Source organism: Antechinus flavipes, chromosome 3 (genome assembly GCF_016432865.1).
Source record: "Antechinus flavipes isolate AdamAnt ecotype Samford, QLD, Australia chromosome 3, AdamAnt_v2, whole genome shotgun sequence".
NCBI classification, from domain to species: domain Eukaryota; kingdom Metazoa; phylum Chordata; class Mammalia; order Dasyuromorphia; family Dasyuridae; genus Antechinus; species Antechinus flavipes.
The window spans coordinates 566,846,675-566,861,172 of NC_067400.1; the positions used below are offsets into that span (position 1 = coordinate 566,846,675).

The following is a 14,498-nucleotide window of genomic DNA, read 5'->3' on the forward strand; positions in this document are numbered from 1 at the left end:
GAGGGCATTCTCCTTCCTTAAAGTCAGGGACTTAGGACTTACTTATCCAGAAGGAAAGACCTGGGTTTGGATTTGGGCATCTGTGGTTGGAACAGCAGTGCCATCAAAGTTACTGGAAGCAGGCCTCAGACGTTAGTAAGAGTGACCTTGAAATACTGCTACTGGAGTTTAAAGCATGAAGGACAAAGTTTGTTTATACAGCTTTGGATTGATAAAAGCTGGATCAAAGATGAAAAGAGAGAGGGGACTTGGGATGTTTAGATGGAAGGGTCAGTAGGAACAGATTATAGATTCAAATTAGAATTCCAAATCAGACAGTCACTATGCTTTCTTTTCACTTCTCTTTCCCTACCCTTATTAGAAACAAAGTCTAAAACTGTTACATTTGAGTGTGCTGCCTAACATAGATTTATTCTTCTTAATCTATAGAAGTTTTGGCCCTGAATGGTATTTTAAGAGTTCAGAATAGTTTTATTCATCAAACTTCTTTTGGGGAGTTGGAATGCTTATCTTCACTTAAGAAAATGGCCATTCTGGGAAATTAAGTAGGCACTTGGAAACGATTAGATTTTACCAGGGAGACCTGAAAGTTTTTTTGTTTCTTTTTCTTTTAGCAGTTACTGATCTGCATGTTACCAGCTACTCCATTCTATGTATGATTTTTAAACCAGTTGTGGATTCTGGCAAGTGTGTTGTTAACTGGCAAGCCCAAGAGCCTCGGAGTGGGGTGTATTCTAACTCCTTCCAGCAGAAGTCCAGGACTGTTCAGGGAAGTCGAAGTCGAAGGTGAAGGAGAAGGAAGGGACATCCGGAGAGGCCTAGACAAAGCAGCCTACGGGGACCCAAAACTTTGGGTAAGCACCAAAAGATATACAGTAAACCTTGAGGGGGGAAAGAATTTGGACCTTGTGGTCACTAAAAATCCTTCCCATTATATTTGATGGGCAGAAACCTTTTAAAGAGGGTTCTTTAAACACCCTTGGCAGTCTTTTCCAGATTTATCTCTCAGGGAACCAGAGCTTGCAGTGGGAGTGAGACTGCCTCCAGAGTCTTTGGATAGATGGAAGAGTTTGTTTGATTCTTCTCTGGCTGTGTCAGGCAGATCTAGTTATTGGAGGTTAAAAGTGTAATTATAGTAGGTGTGGCTAGATCCAGGCATATTTCTCCCAAGGAATCGGGGAAAATCTGGCTGAATTTGAATTCTTTAAAAAGTTTATTAGAATGGGGATCTCTCTTCTCTTCCTCCCCCCAATTCCTATACTTCATCACCGAAAAGAGAGCAGAGACAATATAGTTTTCAATCCTGTTTATACAGATGTTTCCTCATACTTTTAATTTGAGTTTGCATAGACTACATATTGTATAAGCAGTTTCCCCTTGAACTATACTGATCTGCCCTTGCTAAAAAGTGAGGGCTAGTGTAGTAGAGTTTGGAGTGTGAGGACAATCTGAACTTGTCTCTCATCAGCTTTGCCACATATTGGTGCTCAGGACACCTTAGACATGTTTTTCTCTCTGGGCCTGTCTCTTTTTTTCAAAAGAGAGGATTCTACAAAATCCCCTCTAAGGACCTTCCTACTCTAAATCTAATGATTCTGTGAATAGAAGAGGTTGGATTTGATGTTGTTTGACCTTGGTTAGTTGTATTATAAAACTCAGGAGTTTTTCAGAGGGTGATTGTGAAGAAAACTCTTTGTGAGCCATTAAACTCTGTGAAAACGCTATTTTGTTGAGGTTTTTAGCTCTTGTAGCCCTCTTGTTTCAGTAAAGATATTATTATGTTTTCTACATTCAGACCAAGTGTGGGGTGTTTTTTGTTTAGCTTCATTTCAGTCCCTTTAGTTATGATCTTATTTGAGCCAAGTTTAGGATACAGTATTTGGTTTCTCTTTAGGACCTGAGTTTTCTCCCAAATACCTCATCTGCCTAAAACCATGTATCAGAGTAATATAATGAAAATCTGTGGATATATTTTTTAAAAGGAATTTTGCTATTTGTTCTTGGGGTCAGGGGTGGGAGGGTGGTTTATGATGTATTTCACTTCCTATCCTATTAAGCCACTTCCTATAAAGGCTCCATTCCTTGGCTGGAAATAACTGTTAGGCTGCATTCGTTTTGGGGAGGGCCTCTCTATAAATTAAAACCCTTTGGGTAAAATGGGATGGTTTAGCTTGAAAATAAGTCTTCTAAAACAAGATAGAAGGGAGCCCCATTCTCTTTGGAACATTCTGGCATTTGGACCTTGCTCTTTCTATGGGGAGAATGCTACTTCTGTTTACCCTCACCCATCTTGAGAGTGAGTTCAGCTTCCTCATTGTCTCCAGGAGTGATGTCTGTCCAGATTCAGGAGTAAAAACCATTTTTACATGGCTCACATTGAGAGAGTGCTTCCCTCAGAATAAACCCATGAGATACACATTACAAGTCTTATGTCATCTCTGTTTTACAGATGGGGAAGCTGATGACGCTGAGGCTCAGAGATTAAGTGACTTCCCCAAGGTCACCCAAGTAAGTGTCCGAGGAGCCAGAACTGGAAGCCAGCCCTCTGCCTTCCCACTGCCCCACCCTGCCCCGCCTCTCGGCTAGGCATTCAGGAATGGCTGTCCTGGAAAGGGGCCATCTGCCACCTGTAAGGCAGCTCTTGTTGTATGGGATGGGACTGGCCCTGTGTCACAGAGCTGGCTGGGCTAGCAATCTGGTTCTCTGGAGTTTCTCAGCCTCCTTCTTCAAGAAACCTTTCCCAGTCTCTCTTCATTGTAGTAATACCTATGTTGAATATTTCACTTTCATCTTGTCCTGCTATCGCTGTTGAGCAGGAGCTGTCTTTTGTCTCTCTTTGTATCCCCAGCACTTAAGCACCTGGAATGGCCCCACTTAATAAATGCTGATTGACCACACAGGTTTGCTTCCAGTTGTTATGCTTGTCATCCACAACTAAAGAAGATGCCTGACTTTATTATTTAGGATTTAGGCCTAGAGCCTAGTCACTTTACAGAGGAAGCATCTGAGGCTTACATTGGGGAAGGAACTTGGTTGAATTTGTGGAAGCCAGGGTCTGAACCAGATTTTAAATGTGAAGTTTTACAGAATACTTTACTAATGTTCCCATATCAATCTCCCAGCAGCCTTGTGATACAGATTGTATTGTAGGTATAATTACTCTCATTTTGCAGATGAGAAAAGTTTTGCAGACTTCAAAAAGGCAAATGACTTCTTCGGTATTGCAGGTTTGATGAGTGATGGGCAATCCAGGAATAATTGACTCCAAAATATGGTTTAGATTCGTAGTATTTAGTTCCATCTATTTCTACATTGAAACACTAATAATAATGATGTTAATAACATGCCTATGTTATGTAGGGGTTTTTCAAGTATTTTTCTTATAGCCTGTGAAGTATGTGGTATAAGAAATAAGATCCTCATTTTATAGTAAGAGTGTTTAGTAAGTATAGTATAGTATAGTAAGTATAATAAGAGTGATTTCTAAATGCTTCATAGGCTGGTTATATATTGAGAAGGGCAGTGGCTCCCTAACTCACCTTCCTTCATCTGGGCTGTTTGTTTCTTCACCTTGACCCCAACTTTTTTTAAGTACAGTTGAATAATATTGCCTTTTAACTTCTAGGACATGTGAACAGATGGGAGAATGCAATTGGTAGAAAGGCCTCAAGTGCAAGAATCTATATATCCTCTTGTTAGCCTTCCCTGCGGGGCAGCTCGGACTAGTGGAGGATGGATTGGACTGTGGCTTGGGAGATGGGGTATGGTGACTCCTGGCATTTGCTGTGTGATGCATGGCATCTCCTTTCTTAGCCTCAGCCTCCTCCACTATAGCACAGGGGCAGTGATGTTGGAACTGCTCACAGTGATATTTTAGGGAAGATTTTTTTGTCAGCTTTAGAGCACTAGAGAAATGTGAGGTGGAAGTGGTGAGAAAGAGATGAGTTATGGGAAGCGTGTTGTAGGATTCAGGAGGTCTAGACTTGAAATTTGGTACTTCTGCTTGGACTGGGTACTGGAGTTATGCCTCAGTTTCTCATTCTGTAAAATGGAGGTGAAAATATTTGCATTATCTATCTCAGAGCTATTGGGAGAATCTAATGTGATAATGGATAAGAAGTGCTCCATGAAATGTAATTGTGGTTGTTACTAAAATTCTGTTAGATAGCATAACTCTCCTTCTTCCTCATTTGGGATGGAATATCCTGGGTCTTAGTTATTTCTTCTAAAAACTAAGACTCAACATAGAGACTAATAGTGACCACCTGGCTGAGATAGCCCAGATGCTGGACAACCTCCCCCCCCCCTCCTCCTCACACACACACTCTTAGAAGGACGTAAAAAAATTTGTGCTTAGGACACCTGTATGGGAATCAAGCTTTATGAATAACATAGTTGTCAGGAAAACTCGTTTGCAAAATCCCTCCTTAAAATAGTCTAATGCTGTGAGGCAATAAAACATTACAATTCTATTAATTCATTCTTTTATGAGAAAAATGGAGATTTTATTTAGGGAGAGAGCAAGTGCCAACTACCAATCCCGATAAAGCCCTCTTGAATTGCCCTAGTGAAAAGAACCTTGGATTTGGAATTGAGAGGACCTAGATCAAAATCCTCACTGATGGGAACATAAGTCATTCCATCTTTGGTGGCTTCAAGCCTTTAGCATCACTTATTATTCTGTTCTTTGGCTTTTCAGAGTAGCTTTGTCTGAAAGTTTCAATTTCTGGTGTTTCTGTGCCTTGGAAGGTTTAGTAACAATTTTACTTATGAAATACTGAATTACTAGTTTGGAGAGCCAAGGTGGCAGAGAGACCAAGAGGCCTATTGTGGAATTCACAAGACCTAAGTCCAGATCTGACTTCAGCATTAGTAGATATGTGACTTTGTACAGATTGCTTCAGTCTGAGGCTCTTTTTCCTAATTGGTCAAATGAGGGAATTGCTGAGAAGAGGTGGTATGAGTTGAAGTAGATGATTTCTGAGATTCCTTGACCATATGGTCTCTAATACTCCTTTGAGTTTTGTGGAGTATGTAAACAATTTAAATGTCTGCATGCAACCGTGGTTGTTGAGAACTTAATGGTATGTCCACAGTTCCTAGAAATTCAATTTGTTTCACAGTCAATTATTTCGACTTTCCACTGAGTGTGAATTCTAGTTTTTAGAACTTCTGCAGTATTCTAGTTACAATTTATTCATTTGGTCACTTTCCACTGGTGTTCTTATATCTGCCTGTTTCTTATGTTTCACCCTTCAAAATCCTGTGATATTTCTGTGATGCTCGATGGAATGTATTGTTTTTTTTTTTAATGAAAAGAGTTTGCTGTGAATGCTGTTATGATTCTGTCCTTAGGAAAAGGGAGATCTAAAGGAGGAGTAGAGGGAGGGAGGCCCCCCCCTAGGGTAAAGGAGAGAGGTAAAATAAAAAAAGCTTGGTAAATGTTTAACTTTTAAAAAGTAATGTAACTTAACCTCTGACCTTGTACTGCTTGGTTGAAAGGAAGAAAGGAGACTGAAGTGACCAGAGCAAAGAGCATGGGGTTATAGAATGTTGGGACTAGAAAGAATCATAGAATGTATTACATACTCAGAGGTGGAAAGGACTTTAAAGATCCATTAGATTCGTTTTTTTCTTGGCAGTAATGCTTTCTCTGGTCACATTTCCACAGACACAGTTACCTAAATAAATAATACAGGGAGAAACCATTCTCTGTGCTGAAATACTCAGATTAAGCAGCCAGTTTTCACTGAGAACTGGGGTTGTGTTGTATAGTTCTGAGCATGGAGTTACTACTAAATTTGGGCATTTATGTATATAGGATTGAGTGCTGAATGCAGAGAAGTGTCGGTTATGTCCCATCTCGTGATTTTCCTTTGCAACCAAAGCCTTCCAAATTTCACTTCTCTGGAGAGGTTAGACAGTTTTCCCCTGAGTTTAGAATTAGAGAAGTTTCTCTATACACATCTCTGACTTACAAAGACCCAGTTTTGGGGCTGGCTTGCTTTGAATTCCTGCTATGCTGAGTTGGGGCTGACACTACCTAAATTAGTCTTCCAAAGCCCCAAACCATAGTACTGCACATAAAAATACCTAAAACAGACCACAGGCAGTAATTTTACCACAAATCCTCAGCAAGTAATTTATAGTCCCAAGAACAGCCGAACACGAAAGAGTGGCAGGCACATACAGATAGTAAATTACTGGAAGCTGGAGGGTTGGTTCCATCCAGGGGATTTAGCAGGGCTTTCAACAGGAAGGACTATATTTAGATTCAGAGAAGAACATAGTGCTCATAATATTAATTTCTAGCCTAAGCATTTCATAATTATCCTCAACATCAAATCTGAAATAAGGACAACAGCAGGTTGATGACAGAACAGTAGTGCTCAACTTCAAGCCATGTTATCTGATTGCAGTGACCAAGTCTGCATGACTGTTTCTTCCTCATTAGCTAATGGAACATGCCCATTAATGAAAGCTCTCAGAAAAAGTTGGTTAACCAATATGAGAGAAACAGTTCTAGCTTTGTCTGGTTCTTGCCTTAAGAGAAGTGAATTCCTGTCTTCCCTCGAAAAACTCAACTAGAAATGGAATTGGAAGGTATCTTGGGACCATCCAATCTAGTCCACATCCTTCATTTTGAACAGGGAAACCAAGATTCAGAGGAAAAGGGATTTGCCCAGAATTACTCACCAGAATAGTACAGTGTGCTGCACAGAATGCTAACCTGGAGCTGGAAGACCTGGTTTTTAGTTCCCTTTGTCCTACATACTTTGTGACCTTGGGAAAACTCTTTTCCTTCTGGGACTCTAGAGTGTAGTATCTAGGCCACCAGCCTGGAGTCAGGGAGGCCCGAGTTCAAATTTGGCTTCAGACTCTTACTTGCTGTGCAATGCTATCAATTTACTTCTGTCCACCTCGATTTCTTCAACTGTAAAGTGTAGTTAAAAATAATACTTACTTTCCAGTGTTGTTGTGAAGCTTAAATGAAATAATATTTCTAAAGTGTTCAGCATAGTACCTAATACACAGTAAATATAATATATGTTTCCTTTCTTTCTCTTTTTTTGGTCCCCATTTCCTTATCTATAAAATAATAAGTTGGACCACATGATGTTCAAAGTTTTTCAGTTATGGGTTCTGGTAGTTGAAGACTTGTCTTTGATGTGCATATGGTACCTCCCCACTGAATTTAGCCTCCTGGGTTGTAGCTAGACCTCTAGTGGATTTTGCTGCTGCTCTTCCATTGCAGGTAAATTAACTAGTCTAGTACCAAAGCCTGTATTTTCTTAAGCTCCCTTGCCATCTTTTGATAGGTGGGCTGTCTGATATAGAGTCTACACATTAGAAATAGTCATCTGTTTTATATAAGTGGATTCTGAATCTCATTGGTTTGGTTACTCTTTTAATTGGGCCCATTTATGATTTGTTTCCATTTATTTCTGTAAATTCTCCCTCTCTCTCCCAGGACCTGAAGGACTTCCTCTAGTTTGTTTAATATTTTGTGAGTAACTGCCATGATACCTTTTATGCCATATCATTTTTTGCAATTTATTATAGTTGACTTACTACCATCTTTCTGTTGACCTTTTGGTTAACATATTTTGGTTATTGATAGCTTTTTCATATGCATTCCTTTGGTGAGCATTTAAGTATTGTCCTGTATTCCATACATTTTGTGAGACACTAAGAGTATAAAGATAACAGTTCTTGCTTTCAAAAAGCTTACATTCTGTTAGGACCAGGGAGAGAGGAAAACATGGACAAAGGAAAGTCAGTACAAAATCTAGACAAAATATAGATGAAGTAATGTTTTAGGGAGAGGGAGAACACTAGTAATTGGGGTAATCAACCTGTCCAAAGACAGGGAGATGGGAGATAGGGAACATTTTGTACAGGAAACCTCACTCGTGTTGGACATTTTGGCTAAAGTAGACTGTGTGAAGTGGGGTCATTTGAAACCAGTCTGGAAAGATAGGCTGGAGCAAGAACATGAAGAAGGGCTTTAAATGTCCTACAGAGAAGTTTGTTGTTGATTCTTGAGATGATCCAAGAACTCTTTTATTTATTTTTTTTGTGCTCTCAGAATTTCCATTTTATATATGAACACAGTATCTATATATAAATATCAATACCTAAAGCTTAATTTAGATAGCTATACCAATCTTCAGAGCCTTCTTACTTGATCCAGGAACTGCTCAATAGTATTTTATTTTTCTAAATATATGTAAGATTAGTTTTCAGCATTCCTTTTTTGTAAAACTTTGTATTCCAAATTTTTTTCCTCTCCCTTCTTTACCTTCCTCTTCCCCAAGACAGCAAGTAATTTGATATAGGCTATACATGTACATTCTTTTCAAATATATTTCCATATTTGTCATGTGCAAGAAAAATCTTAGCAAAAGGGAAAAAAAAAACAAGAAAATACTATCCTTCAATCCATATTCAGTCTTCATAGTTTTCTCTCTGAATGCAGATGACATTTTTTCATCCCAACTTTATTGGAATTGCCTTGAAAATCACCACATTGTTGAGAAAAGCCAAGTTCTTCACAGTTGATCATCACATAATTTTGTTGTTACTGGGTACAATATTCCCCTGCTTCTGCTCACTTCACTTAACATCAGTTAAGCATCAGTTAAGTTTTTCCTGGCTTTTCTGAAATCACCCTAATAATCTTTTGTTGTTGTTGAGGCAGTTGGGGTTAAGTGACTTGCCCAGGGTCACACAGCTCTGAAGTATTAAGTGTCTGAGGTCAAATTTGAACTCATATCCTCCTGATTTCTGGGCCGGTGCTTTTTTCCCACTGTACCACCTAGCTGTCCCTATTTATCATTTCTTAAAGAACAATAATATTCCATTTCTGTCATATAACATATTCAGCCATTCTCTATCTAATGGACATCTATTCAGTTGTTACAAAAAGAGCTGCAACAGGAGCTGCCACAACATTTTTGCACATAGGGGTCTTTTCCGTTTTATGATCTTTTTGGAATATAGACTCAGGAGTGAGACTGCTGGATCAAAGGGTTTGCACAGTCTTATAGCCTTTCGTGCATAGTCCCAGATTGCTCTCTAGAATGTTTAGATTATTTTACAACTCACCAACAATGCATTAGTGTCCCAGTTTTCCCACATCCTCTCCAACATTTATCATTATCTTTTTCTGTCATTCTTAGTCTGAGAAGTGGGAGATGATGATACCTGAGTTGTTTTAATTTGCATTTCCTTAATCAGTAGTGATTTAGAACATTTTTTCATGTGACTGTAGATGGCTTTAATTTTTTCATCTGAAAATTGCCTGTTCATATCTCTTGACCATTTGTCAATTGGGGAATGACTTGTATTCTTATAAATTTGAGGCAATTCTCTATATATTTTAAAAATGAAGCCTTTATCAGAAACACTATAAATGAATTTACAGTAAATTGTTTTCCAGCTTTCTGCTTCCCTTCTAATCTTGGCATTGTTTCATTTGTACAAAAACGGTTTAAATTAATGTAATCAAAATTTTTTTTTCAATTCATGATGTTCTCTAGTTCTTCTTTGGCCAAAAATTCCTCCCTTCTCTACAGATCTGATAGGTAGACTCTCCCTTGCTCTTCTGATTTGCTTATAAATTCACCTTTTATTTCTTAATCCCAAACTCATTTTGACCTTATCTTGGTTTAGGGTATTAGATATTGATCAGTGCCTATTTTCCATTTTTTCTAGCAATTTTTTCAAATGGTGAGTTCTTATCCCAGAAGCTGGAGTCTTTTAGTTTTATCAAACACCAAATTACTATAGTCATGTCTTATGTACCTAACCTATTTCATTGATTCACTATTCTTATTTTCTAGCCAGGTTCAAATAATTTCTGAAGTTTTTTGAGATGAACAATCATCTCTGCCCTGTGTTTTAGAAAATAGAATTCTATAGCAATTTTAAGGTATTAAAAATATTGTTCTTGCAATATTATGTGAAATATTATTCTCTCTGTTTTACAGCTAAGGAAATTGAGACTTAGAGGAATGAAGTGATTTTCCAAGGGGTACAGCTAATAAATAAATGTCAGAGTAAGGATTTACATGTTGATCTCCTAACTCTGAAGTCCACTGTACTTTCTACTTCACCTTGTAGCAATGCCACTAACATTATAGCATGTCAGTGGCTGTGATTTCAATTAATTGTGGAGACTTTCACTAGATGGTCCTTCCTGTAATGTGCAACTATGGGACTAAGTTGGGTCAAGGGCTTTCTCTGAAGCCTCCTATGAAAAGTAAATGTTGCTTTTCCTTTCCAGGCCCTCCACGGAGTGAATATGCTAGTGATAGGCTGAAGCCTCTCCTGTCTTAGTTATTGGCAGCTTCAGTGTGCATTCATTAATGTCATATAGTCCAGTCTGTATGCTGAGACATAGACATTGGGGGTTACACAGATTGTAAGGATCTTAGTGATCATTCAACCTTTCCTCACTTGATTTGTGAGATTCAGTGAAACAAATTGATTGGCTTAAGATCACATAGCTAACAATCTCCTAGTCAGTGATGCAGAGAGCTTCTTGGTTTTTGGAATCTCGAGTGCAGTATTGTTTCCCCCAATATTTCTTGCAGCCTTCTCACTCCAAATTATGCCCATTTGAAATCTGTAAGAAACATTATCAGAAAATCTCAAGGTATTTAAAGAATTTTACCAACTAGATAATCAGGAAAATCCAACACTCGTGCATGGTACTTGAACACGTTAGATTGGATCTTTGTGATCACATAGTCCAAATTCCTCCTTTTACAGAGCTGAAGTTCAAAAGCTGCTTTGATTTGTGTTCCAGGCTGAGTAAAAACTTGGAAGTTGTTATTTTTAGATTACATTCATATGAGAATGGATTGATCTTTTAGTAGAAGGTAGCACTGTATAAGGGAAGAATGTTGTGTTCAGTCATGTCTGACTCCAGATGATCCTATTTGAAGTTTTCTTGTCAAAGATACTGAATGGTGGTTTGCCATTTCTTTCTCTAGCTCATTGATGAGGAAACTGAGGCATACAGGATTAAATGAGTTGCCTAGGGTCACACAGCTAGCTAGTAAAAAGTTTTGGGAACCAGATTTCAACTCTTGAAGATGAATCTTCTTGACTCCAGGACCTGGGCTCTATTTACTCTGCCACCTAGTGCCCCAAGGAAAGATTACCTACCTGGTTAAAAGACTGTTCTTGCTTGGGCTTGGCCTTAGACTTGATTGTGATTTGAGACAAGTAGAATGTTAGTTTCTTAAGGGAAAGACCTGCAAGATGGACACAACAAATTGAAAATATAACTTCTCAACTTGTTTCCTTAGCTGGAAAATGGAGATAATAAATATTGCTCTATACAGTCTTAGGTCAGTTAAAAATACCTAAGAAGATATAAAATGTTATACAAATTATGGAATGTTAGAATTAGAAGGAATCTATAGAGATTATCTTGTCCAACTCTTTCATTATATGTAAATGAGTATAACTCCTTAGTCATTGAGTCATCATTATTGCTGCCTAGTATTTAGTTCAAGCATTTATTTTGCTTCTGCTGTGTATAAGATCTGGTTGGTTTTAGAGATGAGGGAGGATGGAGAGAATAAACAGTCCTTTAGGTGCTTATATTCGTTTAGGGGATTATAGCATTTAATTATGCTGATTTGAGGAGTAAGAGGGGATCAAAAAAGGTTTCAGAAAAGATGATGCTTAAAAATTGAGTTTTTAAGGAATTGAAAGATTCTGTGAATTAGCCTATACATTGGAGGGATTTCTAATAGAATAAAAATTTTTATTAGAAACAAAGTAGATAGAATTTGACAGGAGTTTCTGGTTGTCAATAAATTAAAAACATGGACAGAGTCTAGATAGTACTCATTTACGTCATTTACTTCTTACTCTATCCATGTTTTCAACTGAGCCCTAACTTTAACAAAGCAAAGTTTTAATACCACAGCAATTTTAGGTAGGTATGTTACCCAACTGGCAGAATCCACCATTTTAAAATGGTATCCCCTATAAAATTAAGCTATATTGTTGATTTTGTTCTGTAAGACGATGAATGAGAGTGAGTGATGAGGAGTTAGGCAGTGGCAGAGAGCTGCTTGCAAAGGAATAACGAGTAGTTTTATGTTATTACACACCCAAGCAATTATATTTTTATTTTTTGTTGTTATTTTTATTTTTAGTTTCAAATTCTCCCACAAGTTGCTTTTGTATCATTGTGTGAAATAAATAGCCATTATACATATAAAGTCATGCAGGGCATATTACACACACACACACACACACACACACACACACACATATTATATATATATATATATATATATATAGCATGGGGGAGGGGAAGAGATACAAAAATAGAAAATAAATTACTTATGTTTTCAAGGGCTTTCTCTCACCCTACAAATTTGGTGCTTCAGAATGTGGCCTAGAGATATCAAGGAGCTAATTATTCTTAAGGAATCCTACTAATACCTTAAGAAGACAATAGAAAAACCTGGACCTGGAATGGAGGATAAAGCAGGTGACTTTTAATAATAAATGTGGAATGATAGCAGTAGTCTACAAGTGTTTGGGAAATGTGAAGTTAAAAAATTCAGTTCACTTTGATGGATATTTATTGAGTGTGTAGTATGTTTACTGCTTCCGGGTCCCCCTCATTGTGGTGGGGAGGTGGTCTTGAGTTTTAGGAAAGTCAATTGGCAGAATACAGGCTTGGCCCAGAAGTTGGAGTGTTGGAGACTTTTTTAGCTATAGAAACTCAAGAAGATTGCTGTTGAAATATACTGGTCCTTGATGTGGAAAGAGTATGAACAGAGCATTATGACGGTTGGAAGTGGAGGGGAACCTTGCAGAAGACTAGCACTTTTGTGACCTTAAGAATGGAGTATTGTGTATTCTGGTTTGTTGCGTTTGTGCTATTTAACTCTATGAGGATAGGAATGTTATTTCTGCTTTTCTCCATATGAGAAGGGAGGGATTTCAGCAGACTCCTGAAAAAGAGTCTGTGTCCAGTTAAGCATATATGTGAACTAACGGGTTTTACTCTTTGATGTTACATTACAACTGACACAAGCTTCTTAAAGAGATGACAGCTGTATAGTTCCAGAAATTTTCATCACATGTTTCATGTGAATAGTCAGGAAAATTCTTTCACACTGTTACCTTGTACCCTACCTGAGGAGCTTGAGTCCTTTAAACCTCTGAGTGAGCCCCAAAATGGAATAACTTTTTGTCATTTTGGGGCTGCTATCTCTGGATTCTGCCTTTTCCTACTTCCTCCCACATTGCTAAGAATCCACAGAATGTCACTGAGGATGAAGGGTCAGAGGGAGTAACAATGGTTTTTACTTTTGCACAACTTAGCTAATTAGCTAATCACCAATCCTTGAGATAGAAGGGTTTGGGATTATTATCCCCATTTGATATATAAGGACACAGAGGCTACAAGGGACCTAAGTTCATCTAGTTCAGTGAATGTGACAGAGCCAGGCATTTGCATAGATCTTCTGGCTCCATATCTAGTTATTTACATAAATTATAGCTGTTTTCATAAATAACAGTTCAAGAATTATGTCTGTGGTGATCTTGAGACAACTGATTAATTACTGATAGTCACTGTAGCATCTCATTTCTTAGTGTTTTATGTCCTAGGTACTTCTGCCTAGTGTTTTCTACACCATTTATTTTAAATTCCTATGTTTAAATTTTTAAAAAATTAAAGTGAAAGAGAAATAATTTTGTTTATAATTCAGGGGAAACCCATTTATGTTATAATACCATATTTCCATGGCTTGAGTCTTGGGATGCAGTCCTCTCCCTGCCCGTACTCTCCTTATTTTCATTCGTTAATGACATCTGAGATAAAGAAGCTAGTTATATCATCTCTAATACTCTTAATAGGGGACTGGTATAGGAGCACTTCACAGTTATCTTGTTAGCTCTTTGTCTTATGCTAGAGGATGTTCCTTGTTTCTTTTGGAGAAATAATGATTGGCCTCAAACTACTGAAATGTTGAAACATGGCTTAATTTCATCCTTTGTTAATTTTACTAATCCTCCTCAAAATCAGAATGCCAGCACATGGTCTTTGAGAATGGGGCAGCTTCCCTGCTTCTTTGAGGTTGAGAGTCAGTTCAAGGTTTCATGTAATAGTGCTTTATTCAGTTGCACCCTTTCACTTCATAATAGCTCTGTGACTGAGGTAGAATATATGTATATGGAAACTTTTGCAGCCAGAGGCTGCCCAAATTACTCTGTGAATTCGGGGAATGTAAGTATTCTCTTCACTGTACAGATCAGGACATTGAGACAGAGAAGTTCATAGTTTCCAAGAATGTTAGAGTTTGAAGGGAACTTGGAGAAAATCAAGCACAATTCTTAATTTTACAAATGAAGAAACTGAGGCTCACAGAGGGTGATTTACTCAAAGCCATATCATTAGGGGACAGAATAAGTTTTTAACAATAACAAGCATTTATCAATTGTGATAAATTGTGAAA

General features: G+C 37.9%; 1 protein-coding gene across 8 annotated transcripts in view; it reads left to right on the forward strand.

Moving 5' to 3' along the window:
* The window catches only part of NFYC (nuclear transcription factor Y subunit gamma), an 89,338-nt gene that overhangs the window by 27,890 nt on the left and 46,950 nt on the right, over positions 1 to 14,498 (forward strand). For 4 of the 8 annotated variants that reach the window (XM_051987786.1, XM_051987783.1, XM_051987785.1 and 1 more), the window contains exons 2-3: positions 615 to 854; positions 2,450 to 2,508. The exons of 1 other annotated variant lie outside the window; for it this stretch is intronic. The gene's annotated coding sequence lies outside the window, so the exon portion shown is untranslated. The remainder of the gene's footprint in view (positions 1 to 614; positions 855 to 2,449; positions 2,509 to 14,498) is intronic. 3 more of the 8 variants (XM_051987790.1, XM_051987789.1, XM_051987787.1) reach the window with 2 other exon arrangements.